Raw genomic sequence first — 17,173 nt, 5'->3', positions numbered from 1 at the left:
TCCCCCCCTTCCTCTCCCATCCAGACGGCCTCCTGTTCAGCTGTGCCGCTCGCCGCAGGTTCCAGCCAGGTCAGATGTTCAACACGGGCGACAACATGTTCCCTCCTCACCGCTGTTTACCACGCCTGGCTGTCACGCCGTCGGCCCACCGATACGGGCTCCGCAAAAAGGGCCAATACCGATTCTCCTCAGGATGAAGTCGCCGATAGTGAACTCAGAAATCTTTGAAATGACATTTACGACACGGAACCTCTCCACTAAAACCCAAACTAATGAAGTCGTGCTAATGAAACATTCACTGACTGCAGGGTTTACAGACTCCCAGTGTAACTGCAGCGTGGGAGGATCCTCCACGATAAAGAAGATTACTCAAGATTTTCAAATTATTTTTTAATCTAAACAATAAACAACACTAAATCAACTCTTTCCAAAGACAGGATCTCTCTTTCAGCTGCAGGAATGATTACATTTATGCAAGATAACTGTTTTGATATCTGCTTTATAGTTGTATTTCTACATTTATTTTCTTAATTTTAGAAACACTAATCTGCAAACACTCAAATAATAATAATCAGGTAAACTCTAATATCCATATTTGTGACTTGTTAAATTTTTGACAGCTGCATATATGTTTACAATTATAGGAATAAAGGTCACACATTACATGTCCTGCGGTTCCTTTCAAAAACAACCACATCATTTTGTTTTTGCTTTTGTTCCTTTTTTTAAATCTTGAAAACTGAGAAACCGGGAGACAGGATCGAGAACCAGATGGTAAAAGGTCATTTTTGGAGCTTGTGGACTGAACAGTAAAAAATGTTTTAGCACAACAGGTGTCGAAACACACAAAGCCAGGAGAGCACAGCAGCACTCATCTGGATCTAAACCCTGCAATAATTTTTTAAATATATGACACAGTTTAAAGAAAATGACTTGAATTTGTAGTTTTGCGGCTTTTAAACAGTTTGGCAGTTTTCTCGTTCTGAAAAAACAAATTTAAAACTCAGAAAACACAGTTACGCTTTGGGTCAGGTCAGTAAATTTAGGTTCATGTAGTTGTATTTAAACTTTAAACCTTCTGCTCAATCCTTTTTCCTGGGGGAAGGAAAAAAAGTTTTGCCTATTTTATACTGTATATTCTCTTATTGTTGTACTAATATTACACATTTTGGTTTTTGTTATCTTCATTACAGATTTGTTTTTCACAGCCTTCTGATGTTTGTCACTTTACGCTTATCTCATCTGTCAAATCATGGGTGCTTCCAGGTTCCTCATCGAGCTCATACTTGCAAAAGTAAACGTCATATTCATATGAGGAAATATAATTTTAGTGATGAGCATGATGTTTATGAAACTCACAGTAAATGACAGTGAGTAAACTTCCAGCTAATGGAAAGAAAATCTCAAACATGCAGGAAACATTAAGCACTGCAGAAAGTCACTTTTTCTCTCTCCCTCTCTCTCTCACACACACTCTCACACACACACACACACACACACACTGCAGCGGTGGCCTGTGTGCCCGAGTCAAAGGTGCAAGGCCTGCATGCTCGCCGCCCAGGTGCAGAGCAGATAGGGTTGCAGCGCGTAAACGGCTAATTCCGGCACGGCTGTGGGAACGCCAGCTGCCCCCGTATTTCTCAAAATCTGAAATTGTTTTGGATTCGCGCGCCAACAGAAGGACTCGACATGCAAGAGTGAAAGCAGCTCGTTTCCTGTGTCTTCCCACGTCAATAAAATAACTGCTCGGTACCGTGGAGAAACCTAACTTCTGTTCTCCAGCCTCCCCTCCTCAGCCCCCCCGCCGTCTCCCCCTTCCCCTGCCTGTGTTTGATAGATGATACGGAATGTATTTGAGCTTTATCAAAGCAGGAGGACTGGAGCTGAAAATATGCATATGTTTGACCATTAAAGCCTCACACAATATTGACTGTACTTTTCCAAAGAAGTCAAACGGTTTCCCTGCATTTCTGCTCAATGTATGCAACCTTTAAACCTTCGGCACACTTGTTTCTCCAAATGAGACATCGCTCCGAGTTTGAGTCATAACGAGATGTGCTTTCCACTCAGTCCACACAACCTTTGAACCTTTCCAAACTTCTCTTTGTTCTGCTGCTGCAAACACACTTTTAGAGTTCATTTACAAATCTTCTCAGTGTTTTTGGAAAAAATCTGATGAATGTTAGGTGTATCAGGGTTCAAGTGCTCATCTGTCGAGCAATTTCCTTTAACAGTTGGTGAACATTTTTTTTGATTAAGTTTAACACATAAAAGGTTTTTGTTATTTTTCTTAAAAATATAATCACTCCTTCAGTTCTTATTTTTATTGTCGTTTACATATTTTACCCAATCTTTTCATCTATTTTTCTAGTTTCTACATATATATTTCCAATATATACAGTATATATATATATTCATCTATACATATATAATATATATTTCTCTTACATATTTTATCCTATATGTTGTCACATTGATGTATTATTTGTCAAATTATTTTATATTTATGTAATTTTAAATTATACCTTTGTTGTTATTTGTATAATAATAATAATAATTTTTCAATTATATATATTTTGTTGTAATCTAACATCATTTTTTGAAGTTTTTGCCACAACAAAGAAGCCTAACAAAATAATATTTAAAAAAAATCAAATATCCTACTCACTACCCCATACAAATAATGTACATTAATATTTAAACACTGTTTATATATAAACACATTTGCACCTGGGTCCAAATTTGAATCTGGTGTTGTTGTTTTAATCCCTAAAGATCACATGGAAACTTGTTGAAACGCAGCTAACTCAACAGCACAACAGATGCGTCAACATTCAACACTGTCGATGACACTGCGTGGCAGCAGAAACAAACCGACTGTTGATGTCGCTTCTGCGGCAGCTTGTGAATTTTTGGCCGGCAGATGTTCCTCGTCAGGCGTCGGTCGACCTGCGAGACGAGATGAAACAGTTTGGACGCCGCTTGACCTGCGGAGGGGATAAGGCTGCGAGGAGGACGGCTTGTCCCGGTGGCCCTCGGGAAGATTTGGTTTGTAGACGGATGGATGTGGACTGAGATCAGCAGAATGGCATCTGCTTTACACACCCACACACATACAGCCACACACACTGCTGAGATATTAGCATTCAGAGCAGAGCTGCAACTGAGCACATTTTCTGTGTATTTGTTCTTTTTTAAGCAGCTAGGGATCAAATTCACTTAACTCCACACCATAAATTCCCCTTAACCTCTTCAACTACTGACCCTCCAGCAGACCCTTCCATCACTGCAATCTCACATTGCGCAACAAAGCATTGCTCAAACTTACACATCTTCATTTGGTGTCAAAGTTTACAAAAAACAAAGGCATCAGGCTGAATTTTGGAGAAAGTGTAGAAAACCATGACTTGATATTTGAAGCAATGACGCAGCTTTAATGTGCCATGGTTACCGTACACTGCAGTTAAAGCAGTGAGGCAGGGTGAACACGCAGATACAGAATAGATAAGACTAGACGAGCTACCTGCACCATGTCATCCCAAGTATCGATGTAAAGCTCTCTCTCTCCTGTACAATGTTATCAGATCCAAACATCATCATTTCCTTTGTATCAGATAATTGTATCTGTAAATAGTGGTTCCCAATATAAATGTATGGAATTTGATAATACACATCTTTTTTTCATGCGCCAGAAATCTCCTCTTCAGTAGCATCTACTTACACGAAACCTTACAGTTTTATTAGCATCTATATTCTGAAGGTTTTTTACTGAAGAACTTGTCCATATGTCATTCAGACTCTAATTTATATAACATTTTATTCCTAAATACTGGAGAAAATTTGATTTTTGTTTGGCTGTTGACAGTATTTTCTGATCTATGGAGTGATAAAGAGATATTCACAATCTCCTCTAAGAACTTACCTACTGCCTGATTTAAACATGAAATATCTTAATACAAGTAATCGATTGGGGAAGTTTCATGATGATATCTATTAATTAAAATCTTCACCTGTAGTGTCTTGCCTTAAAGGGAAACTTGAAAAGGCCATTCCACTGATTTCACACATAGAGACGTCTGAATAAAGAGTTTCCTTGGTTTGTTTCCCCGTCTTTAGAAACTGGGACTGTGGAGTTGATGCTAATAACTTGCATGATGGGGAATGCAGGACCCAGCATTTTTCGAGGTTGACCCATACAAGGGACTGAAATTCAGTTTCAATTTTGACCACTCAATCAGTGAAGAACCGCTTTAAGGAAAGCATGGAATATCAATAACCCATCTCAATAAGGCCAATGTATCCTCTGTAAATTCTTGACCACTGGTCTTCCTCTGAAGTTGTCCACATGGTTTTAAGATTAGAGAAGTATAATCTGTATCTGCCTTTATAAACAATGCTTATATTGAGACAAATATTTCCCTCTAAAATACCATGTTTTTAATGACTGTACCATTACATTGAATTAAAAGTACTTTTATACACTGACAGTTTGGAAAATGGGATGGAATTTAAAATGAAACTGTTATTTGGATTTAGACAGCATGAATTTCTATGACAGAATCTCTGTGGTTTATGAGGTTCAGAAAGTTTTCCTGTATAGCGTTAAGGTATTCTCTTCCCACTTCGACCCTGAATTAACCCCCAGATTTCCCCTTAAATATGAAGTTTGAAAAACCGACTTAAAGGACAGCACTAAAACTGAACGTGGCTCTTTTTCCTGGGGAGACGTCTTACTTTGAGTCTACTGAAGGGTGGAGCTGAAGAGGAATGCTTTTCAAGTGGGCTGACCTCTTGAATATGACAATTTTCCCCTTTAATTTCCCCTCAACTTCTTCACCCCAGATTTCCCTTTAAGTCATCCATTTAAATGGAGGTAGTTTGAGAAAACATTTGTAGTCACAGTGTATGACTATTTGCTTGTTCTGTAACTATAACTGTTTCATTATACTAATTAATATCCAATCCCAATGTGCCCTGTTTTGTTTTTGCTTACACCATCGTATGACATTAAACCTCACATGGTTACGTATCTTTTTAAACCTCGGGATATGAGATTAAATTGAAACTACAGCTTCTGTATGTAATTTAAAAAAAGGGCTATACACACAACATGAATTTATAATAATGGAGCTCAGACTTTACTGGGGCTTTAAGTATAAACTTAAGGGGTTCTGTTTCCACTTGAACCCTTAATTTCATCCTCAAACTTCCACAAAAAAACATGCAGAATTTGAAAATGTGATTAAAAGCACATGCAAAACTGATTGGTTCTTCTACATCTTAGAGATGTAAAAACACAAAACGAAATTCAGGTGATAATTGTCCTTCCACCCTGAATATATAAATGAACTCTTCATTTACTCTCCATTTTCTTTCCCACCAATTAGAGATGTCTGTGGTGGCAGAGCACCACATTGCACTCTTGGACCTTCGTCAACGGGGGGATGAGGCGATTCTCAGCTCGTGTGAAATGGTGCTGGCAGTCTCTGCCACTTGCATTCATTCCCCACATAAACTCCTCTCTTTTTTTGCGGTTTCCTCCCCCGGCGATGCAGACAGCACAATAGTCTCACTGAGCGGTGACGATTAACACATAAAAGCGACACGGGGAATCTCACTGCTAGATACTAGCGCACATGAGAGGGCAAAGCATTCATACCATGCCAAGAACTTCAGTGGGAGCCCCTTCTATCTGATTGGTGATCTTTTGTTTTGGCGTTGCCCTCAATTCGGGGGAACGTGCCCAATCAGATTACGGAGAGGGAGGCAGAGCGAGACGACAATCGCTGTTTTCTATTTACTCCATCTATCTCCAAACGGCTTCACTTAAGGCGGCCACAGATAAATCAAGTCTCCATCTTGGTTTCTTCAACTTTTACCCCCCTTCCCTTCCTCCTTCGAGTAGATTTGGTTTGCACAGTAGTGCTCAGACACCAAACATGGATTAAATTCAAACGAGCACAATCAGATATTCTCGTGAGCTTCGGGTTTTTAATCCAAAACTTCAACCACTGACACAAGTGACAGGTAATCTCAGGAAACTATTGAAGACACAAAATGAAGACAAATGAAGAATCATTGCTTGAATTAAGTTTCCTGTCAACAAAATAAAGGCTCATGTTGGATGCATTTTAGAGATCTACATAGACCTCAGCTTTAAAAGAAGTAGAATATAGGCCCCAGCCCATTCCGTCTGTGTTTCATCATCTATTTCAACCATTAAAAGTCGATCTACAGTCCAGCTTTATTGTTGTACAGCTTGGACTGTTTGTCTTATAGTCATATTTTTTGACTTGTTTTCTCATTGCTCTTTCAGCAGGAACACCAACAATAACCAAAGTCCTCTGAGGTGTGTAAAGCAAGGACAACACACACCTCTAACCCCCACAGCAGACCTCCAAGTGACACGTAATGTGGTTTCAAACAACACCACATACTGTAACCACAATAGGAACCTGCAGGGACCACAAAGGTCACCCTGAAAGTGATCAACAACTCTCTATAAAGTCTTTGCACTCAGCACAAACCTTGACTTCATGAGAACAAGAAGTGAAAGCTTCACATAGACATAGATGTTCCAGAGCAGGTCGCTGCATTTCTATAGATTCCTACAACTGAGACTGTCATTTATTTGGCTCTGACCTGCAGGGCCGCTCTCTTTATACTGCAAGTTTAGACAACAAGGTAATAACAGACATAAAAATAACTACAACAGCAATAAGTATAAATCCCTGAGGGACTGAAATACTCTACATGTGTTTGAGAAATTCAAATCTGTTCATATCAGTTGGTTTGGTGCTGTCAGTTTTCTATGTAAGACTTTAAATCTTCTTTTCCCACATGATCGAGAGCGAATGTTTGAGCAGGACTGAAACGAAGGTAAACGAGGAGTAGTGATGTGTGTCTCTGAGTTGCTTGTCTTCTGAATCAGCAGTGGTGGTGGCACGTTTCCAGTCTGGCTCAGTCGCCCTGCCTAGTCTGGTCTCAGTGTCAGTTCTGGTGTGAACTGGACTTCAGGTAAGTTGACAGACTCTGTAGCTCCATTGTGATCGGAACGTTAAGTCATCGCTTAGACGGCTTATTTGACTATAATTGTGTTTGCTGAGTGTTTAGAGGAATCACTGACCTGAAGTCAACATCACTTTAAATGTCACTTTAAATTATATTGCACTATATAGTTATATTACTTTACATACATGCTGCTCAGACATATGTTTATATATGCAAATGAGTGCATATTTTACAGACTTGTGTTAATGATGACATAATGTGATTATGTGTGTATATATTAGTGTCAGTGCTTAATTAATACTGTATGATAATGATGTGATTAGTATATTGTATTATACGTATGTTGAAAATAGACTGTAGAGACTGAAGTCATTAACATACATTGTATATTTGTGTATAATTTTATATATATTTGACATGTGATGTGGTTAGAACATGTGCGTATATAATTCTGCCTGTATCATATCAAATATAATGCAGTGCAGAGATGAATACATCATTTTACATAATAAAAAGTCAAATATAATGATATTAGCATTGATAGTTTAAATTCTATATTGTGGACTGTAGATTAGAGAAGGTGTCAACTGCACTTTCAAAACTTAATGTTAAAAATGTGATTCTGAAATAACCAAAGACAGTTGCCATGCGTGATTTTCCAGATTAAATAGACAGTGATTGATGGTTGATCTTTAATGTCTCAGCACAAAGTGACTCACAACTTCCTTTGTGTTGGACATTTTCATACTTTTTACTTTATTTATTGATCAGGTAACTACTTAAACCCTGTTTTGTCCGAGTTAGTTTCAGAAAAGACAAATGATCAGTTGATATTTTAGCCTTTAAATTAAATAGGTCGTCAGCATCATGTTGTATATTGTTTAATAACTAAACAGCAGGGCAGAGTTTGTCTGCGAAACCTTTAGGTTTAACTGAATCGAACCAAAGTATGACACGAATAATTTAATATTGTACGTTTGGAGAGGAAAAGATGGAAACAGTGAATATTTGAGATTCCCTCAGAAATTTGGTACTAAATGGTCAAATTTAAAAGCACTGAATATTGTTTATAAAGAATCTGAAAACATGACTGACTGCCGACAGGGAAAAGTGACGCCACAAAATCGCTCCACCTGTGATAAGTCAAAACGAGTCCCTGTATTTTTTACTTTTTGGGATTTAAAATTGCTTTAACCTGACATCTATGTAAAATCTGCAACTTGAAAAGAAAACAAAAAGATGGAGAAGGCCTTGGAAATAATGAAGAGGTCTTCACTACTAAGGTCACAGCTCCCCTCACAAAAATCAAACAAACAAACAAATATTCCAGTGAAGGAGTTTGTGGTAATTAACTGTTTTCTCCGCTGCAGTATTTACATTAATAATCTTACAGTACAATTAGAGCTTTGGAAATACTGTCCAGAGCAGACTTGGCTGTCAGGGAGGGAGAGAGAGAGAGAGAGAGAGAGAGAGAGAGAGAGTGTATGTGTGTGTGTGTGTGTGTGTGTGTGTGTGTGTGTGGAGGGGGTTCCACTACATCAAGTAGGATTTACAAGCGAAAGCCTGATGCTGCCACTGTTGGGAGGAGGTCCAGACTGTACGGACTGAGCAGTGTGTGTTTTATGTGTTGAGTTCCTTTCTGCTTACGGTCAGCGTTCACGTATAAAAACCACCTGCGTTCAGGTTTCTCACTCTCACCTGATGAAAACGGGAAAAAACCAGGAACATTTCAGTTTTTCAAAAGGTCAAATGTTGTGACCCCGAGGCGAGCAGGATTCATTCATCCTCTAATTATTATGGCTGATACTGAAAAATATTAAAACATGATATTTTTGACCGAATGTGGTAATATCTTAAGGGGTACTATTAATGCCCCCCAAAAATTACCATCATCATCATCAAGTAGGCGTCTATTGCTAATTTTATACTCAGAATTGTCTAATTTTACTCAAATATTCTTGCTGCATCACAGGACGATAGCACTCAAAGCTCCAGGTGATATTATATGAAGTAATATTTAACTGATGAATAACTGAGATCAACCTCTAAAAAAATCCAGGCCTTCCATCTTTAAACTGAGAACAACTGTGACAGGAAAATAGATGAAGATGATTTTGAAAGTATTAGGAAATTGTAAAAATGACTTTTCCCAGAGATAATAATGAGTTTTGACTAATTTAAATAAATATTTGTCAATTAAGAAATCAGCCGAGTGTCAGGTGAATCATGCTAAAAATGGGCAGAATAAAGAGAAATAAATTATTATATTAAAGTCCAAGACCAAACCAGATACTACACAGTAAAAACATATATTAAATTTAAATATTTTCACTGCAAATATCTTCATATACACTTATGAAAGTGCAAATTTATTTTAATTGAGTGTATTAAGTGTATTTATTAATTATATTTTTATCGATTTTTATTTTATTTTGAATTACGTTTGTTGATTTCCTTACATTTTGGATTACGGAACAAAAATGATGTGCATGTCAACAGAACTGTGCATTCATGGCTGTGCACACACTTTTGTGAGTCCATACTAGTGCAAAAATATTTTTTGTATAATTTTGAAACTTTATTAGGAAACACAGCTCATAGATATTTGACACTACAGCATATTCCGGTATCTTTAATGGAGGAAAAAAAACACTAAATCCAGTTTAGATTTTGACCAAAAGGAGATTTTGAGGAGGCGATATCGATGCCAATATTAGTCCGTGTTTTGTGTCAATGTTTATAATTTGATCATGTTCATGCCAAAATATTTCAAATATTCACTGTTTACCCCAAATTTCTATCCTCATTAAAGGGGAAACCTTTAAAGCAAATTTCATTTAGACCTTTAGAGGATATTAAAACTCTTAATTCATTCGGCACTGTTTAAAAGAGCTGTAAGTTTACTAAAAACACTAAAAATGGCATCAGAAAGTTCGGATTTTTCTGTTTTTGTCTTGCTATGATGCCGGAGGATCCTCCTCTGTTTCTGATATTTAATGGAAAATCAACAGTGGTCAGTTTTTCAGCATAAAGAGCAGAGGGTGAGCAGTGTTTGGAGGCTGAGCAGGCACAGTGAGAGACGGTTTTTAAACTGTAGGGTGCAGCAGTCGTCTTTCAAACAGGACAAGCTGGAAGCAGCCGCAGAGCCGAGCCGAGCACAGAGCTGGAGGTGGAGGAGGCAGAGCAGACCGAGGCCTGAACATAAGAACCACTAACGCTCCGAAATGAAGAGGAGGAGGAGGAGGAGGTGGAGGAGAGAGGGGGGTGATGTGTAATTACAGACTACATACCAACACCCCGCCGTAATTTACATTACTTGATGTCATGGAAAAATATTAGATGAAGATTGTTTTTATCCGCAGTCAGTAACACGACAGAGGGAATCCAGGCGAATGATGCAAGATGGGAATTTGTTCTCACACACACACACACACGCACACAGAAATGCACACATATCTAACAGGCCACTTGACCACTTAAGTTGCAGTGATTATGCCATTAACTGACATGAACCTTCAGCCAATTCACAGCGTCACTGACGAGCAGCCAATCACGGGACGAGACGGACGTTTGGCGTTTCGCATACAGGCTGCTGAATGAAGCGATTGATGGAAAAGGCTGTTGCAGTTAAGAGCAGCTCCTTCGATTGTTGCTTTCATTCTGTTGTTCTTTTCTGTCCGTCATACTGTCGGTTCATTTAACACGTTTTTTTTTAATCTCACGTTACTGTCACTGCACTCGGTAACTTAACCCAGATCTATACTGATATGAGGGAGGACAGCCGTCATGTTTTAGCTCCAAACAATAACTGAAACTCTCTAAACCTTCTATGTTTACAAGTATGACTACAACTACAGAGGTAATGCTGAATTATTTAGTTCATAAAACATCAGAAAATAGCAAAAAAAAAAATTATTAAAAAACATATTCACTTCAAATAGCTTGTTTTGTGTGAGTTAAATATCCGATTTACAATGACAACAACAGAAAAATCTGAATTCTTGCAAAGTAATTGACTAAAATTTCTAATCGGAATATATAGAATGATTTAATTAATTACATGATTCATGCTGTGAAACTTTTAAACAATTAATTTACATAAACAGTATTGGGCGATTTGTTGGTTTGGAAAAATGTGTGAAGAAATATTAAATATTATGTTACGAGTTTCTAAACTTGTTTTTCCATCCGGTAGCTGCATTTCTTTTTTTAGCTGCCTTTAGTTTAGATGACAGCACAGGTCACAGATTTAAAATGGTTTATTAATTTAGAATCTAAGTGTCTATAAAATCCTTTTTTCTGAGGAACGTGTTTAAATAAGTCCCAAGTTTTCACTGCATGTCACATTGTTTTTTTTTGGGATGAATAAACCAAACTAGCTGAAAGTAATCACATTCCACGGCTGTTTCAGTATTTCAGGGGATTACATGGCTGCTTACAATTACAAGCAGGTAGCCACTAATCTGTACTGATTCATTCTGAGAGCAGCACACTCATGCAGAGAAAGCTTTCTCGAGGTGTTTGCTATGGAGAAGGTGTTCGGGCTGTTTACTGCTCGTCTTATCAGTGATACTGTTCAGAACGAGACCAGAATCGGTCCACTTTAGCAAAGGGGCAAAGTTCAAGTGGGTCTGAGGGTATTGATTTTGAGAAGTTTATGCCAAATATTGTGAGTGAAGCAGTTGAATCGTCTCTGAGCAGAAATATTTACAAGTTTGATCTGCTGCTTGATGTCCAGACTGACGACTACAGCCCAAACATACGGTGTCTGCAGCTTCTGTTTTCTAACTTGAATGTAAACACGGTCATCTTCGCTCCTCTAGAAACTCATCGTGACACTGATACTAAATCAAACAATTAGCCCTTCATGCTTTAGTCTACAAAACATCTTCTTTTCCCTTCCACCAACAGCCTGGTATGGAAGCCTTGAAGTGACAGGAGTCAATTTAAACCATTATATTAAATTTCTTTGAAAAATATGTTTATATAGCGTCAGACTTTCTGCACTTATTCTGTACTCCACTCTGAAGTTTTATTACCATATCCTAAAAGAATTAATAAAAACATTGTTTAGGGACGTTGTGTTTGCATGGTCACCAGGTTGCCCCTATTGTTTTTAATTTCATGTGTTCTTCTGCACACATCACTGTATTGTAATTATTACTTCATATTATTCATTAAAACAAAAATGCTTGTTATAATGGAAAGTGAAGAGAAAATGGCTGAAAAATGAGAAATCAAATAAACAAATAAATGTTTTAAAATTATATTTTCACCTTCACATTACACTATATATATATATATATATATATATATATATATATATTTATACTTTTTAATAATAAAAGCCAATGATCACCAATGAATTCATGGTTTAAAAAGAACGATGATCCCTTGTCATATATCATACACACATATGGGAAATTAAATTTCAATTTGATTGAATGCTTTCAATTTAAAGTCTGTCCTGGACTTCCATACCCGAAGGCCAGCACCACATATGAGAACATTCTTTTTTCAGCCGGCTCTTACCTTTTCATCTTCCCACTGCTGAACCAGCACCTGAAAAAAGACAAAAGGTAGAGTCTCTTTAAGTACACAGTCTACAAATGACACTGACACTGACGTCCACAGCGGCTGTCACATGAAGAAGACGCATTAGTAAATAACAGCGGGTTGATAACGGTGAAAATGCACCATCAAATGTACTTCATAATGCTTTACGGCTGCCATTCGCTGACATTTATATATCACTTTTTAGTGGTGGGCCAATGAAACGCTGGCTTTGAAATAAAGTCGGCCATGATTCATGTCTCTGCTGTGTCAGTCTTACATTAATATTATGACCATATCCATCATGTCGGCCATCTATAATGAACAGATGCTGTAAAACACAATTTGGCATGACAAGAAGGAGAGGTGGAGGGAGAGTGTTTCATTGATGGCAGTGCGTTGCTGGGCGGCGGAGCTCCAACCAGCATGAATCTGCACAAGAAGTCGAGAATTTTCCTTTACTCATGAAATCCTGAACGCAAGGTGACAAGAGTTTTAACAGCAAAGAAAGAAAAATAAACACGTCAGAGCATTGGTGCTGTAGCTACTGAAACCTTGATCAAGTGACTGTATCTTTGTCGTCAATCAGTCGAACAATAAAGGTTTTTTTTTGAGGCATCTAGCTCAGTGGGTCCCACAGTCTTGTGACAGGTTGTACTGACATCATTTCCTTCTTAACTTGTTAACCATTTAGCTTGGGACCTCTTGAGTTTTAAAGAGAAAGGATTTTTGGATTTGAGCTTATGGATTTTGAGGAAAGCACAAAGAGGGGAAACTCAATTTATCTCGTGACCTCTTGGAGAAGTCCTGAAACCCCCGGGTTGGCTAGCAACTGGTTTTGGTCACATGTTATCACTGTTATCTGAACAGTTTTAACCTAAATGCGTGCACATCTTTTGACCTGCACATTACCAAAACTGCTGGTAAACAGGTCTGTTTCAACTTGAGGCCTTGGGATTTTGTGCACCTCACAATGCCTCAGACTGGTTGGGAACAACTGGCCTAGGTTAGATACTGTCACTACTAACAAAGACGTGTCATCTTTTGACCTGAAAATAAGCAAAACTATAATTGGTGGTTTGTTTAAACTTTGAGGTCAGGCATTTTCCATTTGAATAGTTGGATTGTGTATATCTTAAATGAAGACTGCATGCAGATATACAGGAAAAAAAACGTTCCTTGTAACGCCTACAATCAATTGATATAAAGTCAGTGAACAGTTTTAGACAGTTTTAGTCTAAAAACTTTTTTTTTCTCTTTCCATATTTATCTCAGCTTTGGTCAGGATGCCTGTGTCTTTGACCTGTAATGATTTTGCATTTGAATCGCTGGATTTGCTCTCAAACGGGGAGAGTGTAGGTGTGAGGAAGTATGTGGAAATTTATTGATCAAATACGTTGCTAAACTGACCTCCGACCCGAAGAGAGAGCATGAATCAAACTGACTCCATCTGTTGTCAAAACACCATTTAAGAAATGAAAAGAGGTTCAAGACGAAGGTAAATGCTGCACTTCTTGTTGCTGTGCATGATAATGTTTCCATTATCAGTCCTCCCATAAGGAAAACTGAGGGCTGAGGGTTCACATCACACCCTGTACCAAAAATACTCCCCAGCTCCAGCACTATATTTGACCAGCAGTGTAGTATTTTGTGGCCAGACCACATGCAGTGGTTGTAGGTGTCTTCTCTCATCTTACACTGTGGGCAGAGCCTGTACTTTCTCATGTCTTCGACTGGGAGTCTTGTAGTTGGTGCTGATTTCTTCTCTATGCTGCTGCTCAAACAGATTCTTTCTGCATTTTGCCAGATTTCACGCCACGTCTCAGCTGTGATTTCTACACCGAGATCGTTCTCCCGCATCTGTTTAGTAGCCTGTGTGATAACGCAGGTGGCGGCAATCAGAACCAGCTCTAATATTTTGAAGAGGAATGGCTGCTTGTGTGTGTTTGTGCGCCGGAGAATGGCCAATAAAGCTCAACTGGGCTTCTAAAAATGAAGTGTGAGTTAAAGTAGAGTCTGTTTTTGAGGCAGGAATGATTCGACGAGACATTTTATTCTTCTCCTTAAAACTGAATGGCACAAGCTGCTGTGCATACGCCGACATTTACACCTCATGCAAATGACTTCATTCATAAATATCCAGGACAGCTGTCAGTTCAGGTGAGATATAAGAAAGAAAAAAGGTCAAATTGAAGCTTTTCTGTGAAAGAAAGTAAAGAAAAGTGCCAGTTATGTGCCAGATTCTACTTTCTCATCCTAAACCCAACCTCTACCCCTTTACACTGCTCACTCTCACAACAGTTTGCCTCTTAAAACGCACTATGTCAAAAATGCTAATTTCCTAAATGTGTTTTCCTGACTGCGTCCGCAGCGCTGATGAAGGTGCATATTTCTCCCTCCACTCGAACACTTTCATTTCCCCTCGCACCCCGCTGAAAATTACACACAGCCTTGTTTTGTATGCAAAGATACCTCCCTTGCTCAGGGAAATTTTATTTGTACGCCGTCTTTCCTGCTAATGCAACAAATGAGAAATGGCGATCCGGGCCTCGGGAAATGCTCAGGCCCGGCAACTGGCACTGTGATGTCTGAGCATAAGCCTCTCCTTTAAAAAAAAGCGTGTTGATTCTCCATACCCCAATATTGACCGACCGTCTCTGTTTGATGTATGCATGCCCCTCACCCCCCTCCACGTACACACACATTCATAAACTCCCCCCACCGCCATGCAAACCCAATGTTTGGGCTTAACTTGTTAGTTCTGCTTCTGGAATAGCTGCTGATGCCCCGAGATATTAGTGTACGATCGACTGTTGTGATGGACTGACCGACTGTCTGTCTGTCGCAGAGTTTGCAAACGCTCACTGTGATGGATGCACTGTAGCATCTAGCGGCACCAACTTTGCCATATGTTCGCATTTGAAAGAAAACATCCGTGGACTGCCCACAATGAACTTTTCTGTAACCTGAGGAATACTTTCTTAATGTAAAAGACAGAATAAGTTTGTCATTTATCATTAAGTGCAAGAGTAAAAACACACCTGATGTCACATTTGGAAGAACTCTAACTTCCACATCTGGCTTTGTTGACATCCTTAAACTTTTTGACACTGATGTATCGGGTGATGCAGCTAATCAGCTCACTCATCCATTTGCTTTGATTGGTTAAAAGGTTGGCTTACCTGATCAATATCTCTCAAGAAACTACAGCCCCCACCATCACACAGTTAACCTTTGTTTGGTGTGAAAATAACTTCAAAATTCAACAGCAATATATTTTTCCAGAAACGATGTCCAAATTTCTCACTGTTGTTCACTGGAACCACTATCTACTAAAGAAAACATGTCCTTTGAAATCTCCTGACAGTGAGCCCGTCCAAATAAAACCACACTATCTGCATGGCGAGGTGCCATTAGAAGGAACTGAGAAAACATGTTTTTACTGCGGTCTGAACTGACCGATGGACCAGGACAACAGAAAGACACAAAGACAGGATATCAAGAATTTTACTTTTAAAGATATATGTATTAATTGCAAGCTGATATGCTTATATAGAGGTGCTATATAAGAAAACTACCAACTATTTAGCTTTTTGAGATGATCGAGTAGCCAGAGAATATTGCGTGCTTTTAGTGGATTCTTGTTTTCAACCAAATGTGACTGAAATTAGGGCAAATATGGCACCAAGAGTTAAATAAACCAAAAACAGCACCTGCTCTATCACACAATACCATGAGTATGTACAGTACGAGACACTGAAAACATGAGAATCTCAGCACAACGGGCTCTTTCTGTGCACGTCCGGTGGGACAGAGTGCCGTTATTAAAACAGAAATATCAACATAACAGATAGGTATCTCCTTCAGATTGAAGATAATCCCCGCTGAGGCTCTGCGCCAAGATATCGAGAGCCGCTGCGAAGTTATCTCACCAGGAAAATATCCTTGTTTACTAAAGTGGCTGAACAGTGTAAACCTAATTACTGTGAACTAGGTCAGAAATCTGCTACTGAGTAAAGAGTAATCAAACTGAATATTTAATGGTGTATACTACCACAATCCCCCCAAAAGCAGACTACACAGTGTCTCTATTTATTTTTACCTTTGCCTAAATTGTTCACAGACTTCCTGCCCGTCTGTAATTTGTTAATCGAATCACCTGATGAGAGTTCTGCAGTCTGGTTGTGATAAAGAAAGAAAGAGGAGGGGGTCTCTATTAATAGATCAGTAGACTTGTGGCCTGCAGATGACAGGAAGAGGGGCCTGTCATGAGGAATGCCTTTGTTATTTTCCATCCAGGGAGGAAATGAATTTCTTGTGATTTTTCAGAAATGCTGCCCGTGGGCGCAGGCGTCGCCGCTTCGAGGCTCAGGGAGAAACAGACTGAAAGAGACAGGAGAGTGAGTTGATGATGTGATGATGAGTGCTTTTCAGTTTCGATGTGCCTGTCGCACAGAGGATTGGTCTCAAAGAAGTTGGGGGACGAGGACGGGCTCGTGCTTAAAAGGTTTGGAGACGGAGCGAGCTTCAGTGTGGGAGGCCCGTCCTTCGCTCCAAAACCGTCTTTGTGAAATCCAAGAACGCATTGTGTCGTCATTTGATGTCCGTG

The 17,173-nt window shown here is 38.9% G+C and overlaps 1 long non-coding RNA gene across 1 annotated transcript in view; it reads right to left on the bottom strand.

The window, feature by feature from the left end:
* The window catches only part of LOC147817908 (uncharacterized), a 65,778-nt gene extending 49,864 nt beyond the window's left edge, over positions 1–15,914 (bottom strand). Inside the window, exons 1-2 of the long non-coding RNA XR_015438513.1 lie at positions 15,747–15,914; positions 12,544–12,573 (exon numbers count right to left, since the gene is read on the bottom strand). This is a non-coding gene — a long non-coding RNA (uncharacterized LOC147817908). The remainder of the gene's footprint in view (positions 1–12,543; positions 12,574–15,746) is intronic.
* Positions 15,915–17,173: the final 1,259 nt, after the last annotated feature.

Source organism: Seriola lalandi, unplaced genomic scaffold, assembly GCF_002814215.2.
Source record: "Seriola lalandi dorsalis isolate HSWRI2012SDOR001 ecotype SW California unplaced genomic scaffold, Sedor1 jcf7180002054850, whole genome shotgun sequence".
NCBI classification, from domain to species: domain Eukaryota; kingdom Metazoa; phylum Chordata; class Actinopteri; order Carangiformes; family Carangidae; genus Seriola; species Seriola lalandi.
This window is presented reverse-complemented; position numbering and strand designations above follow the sequence as displayed.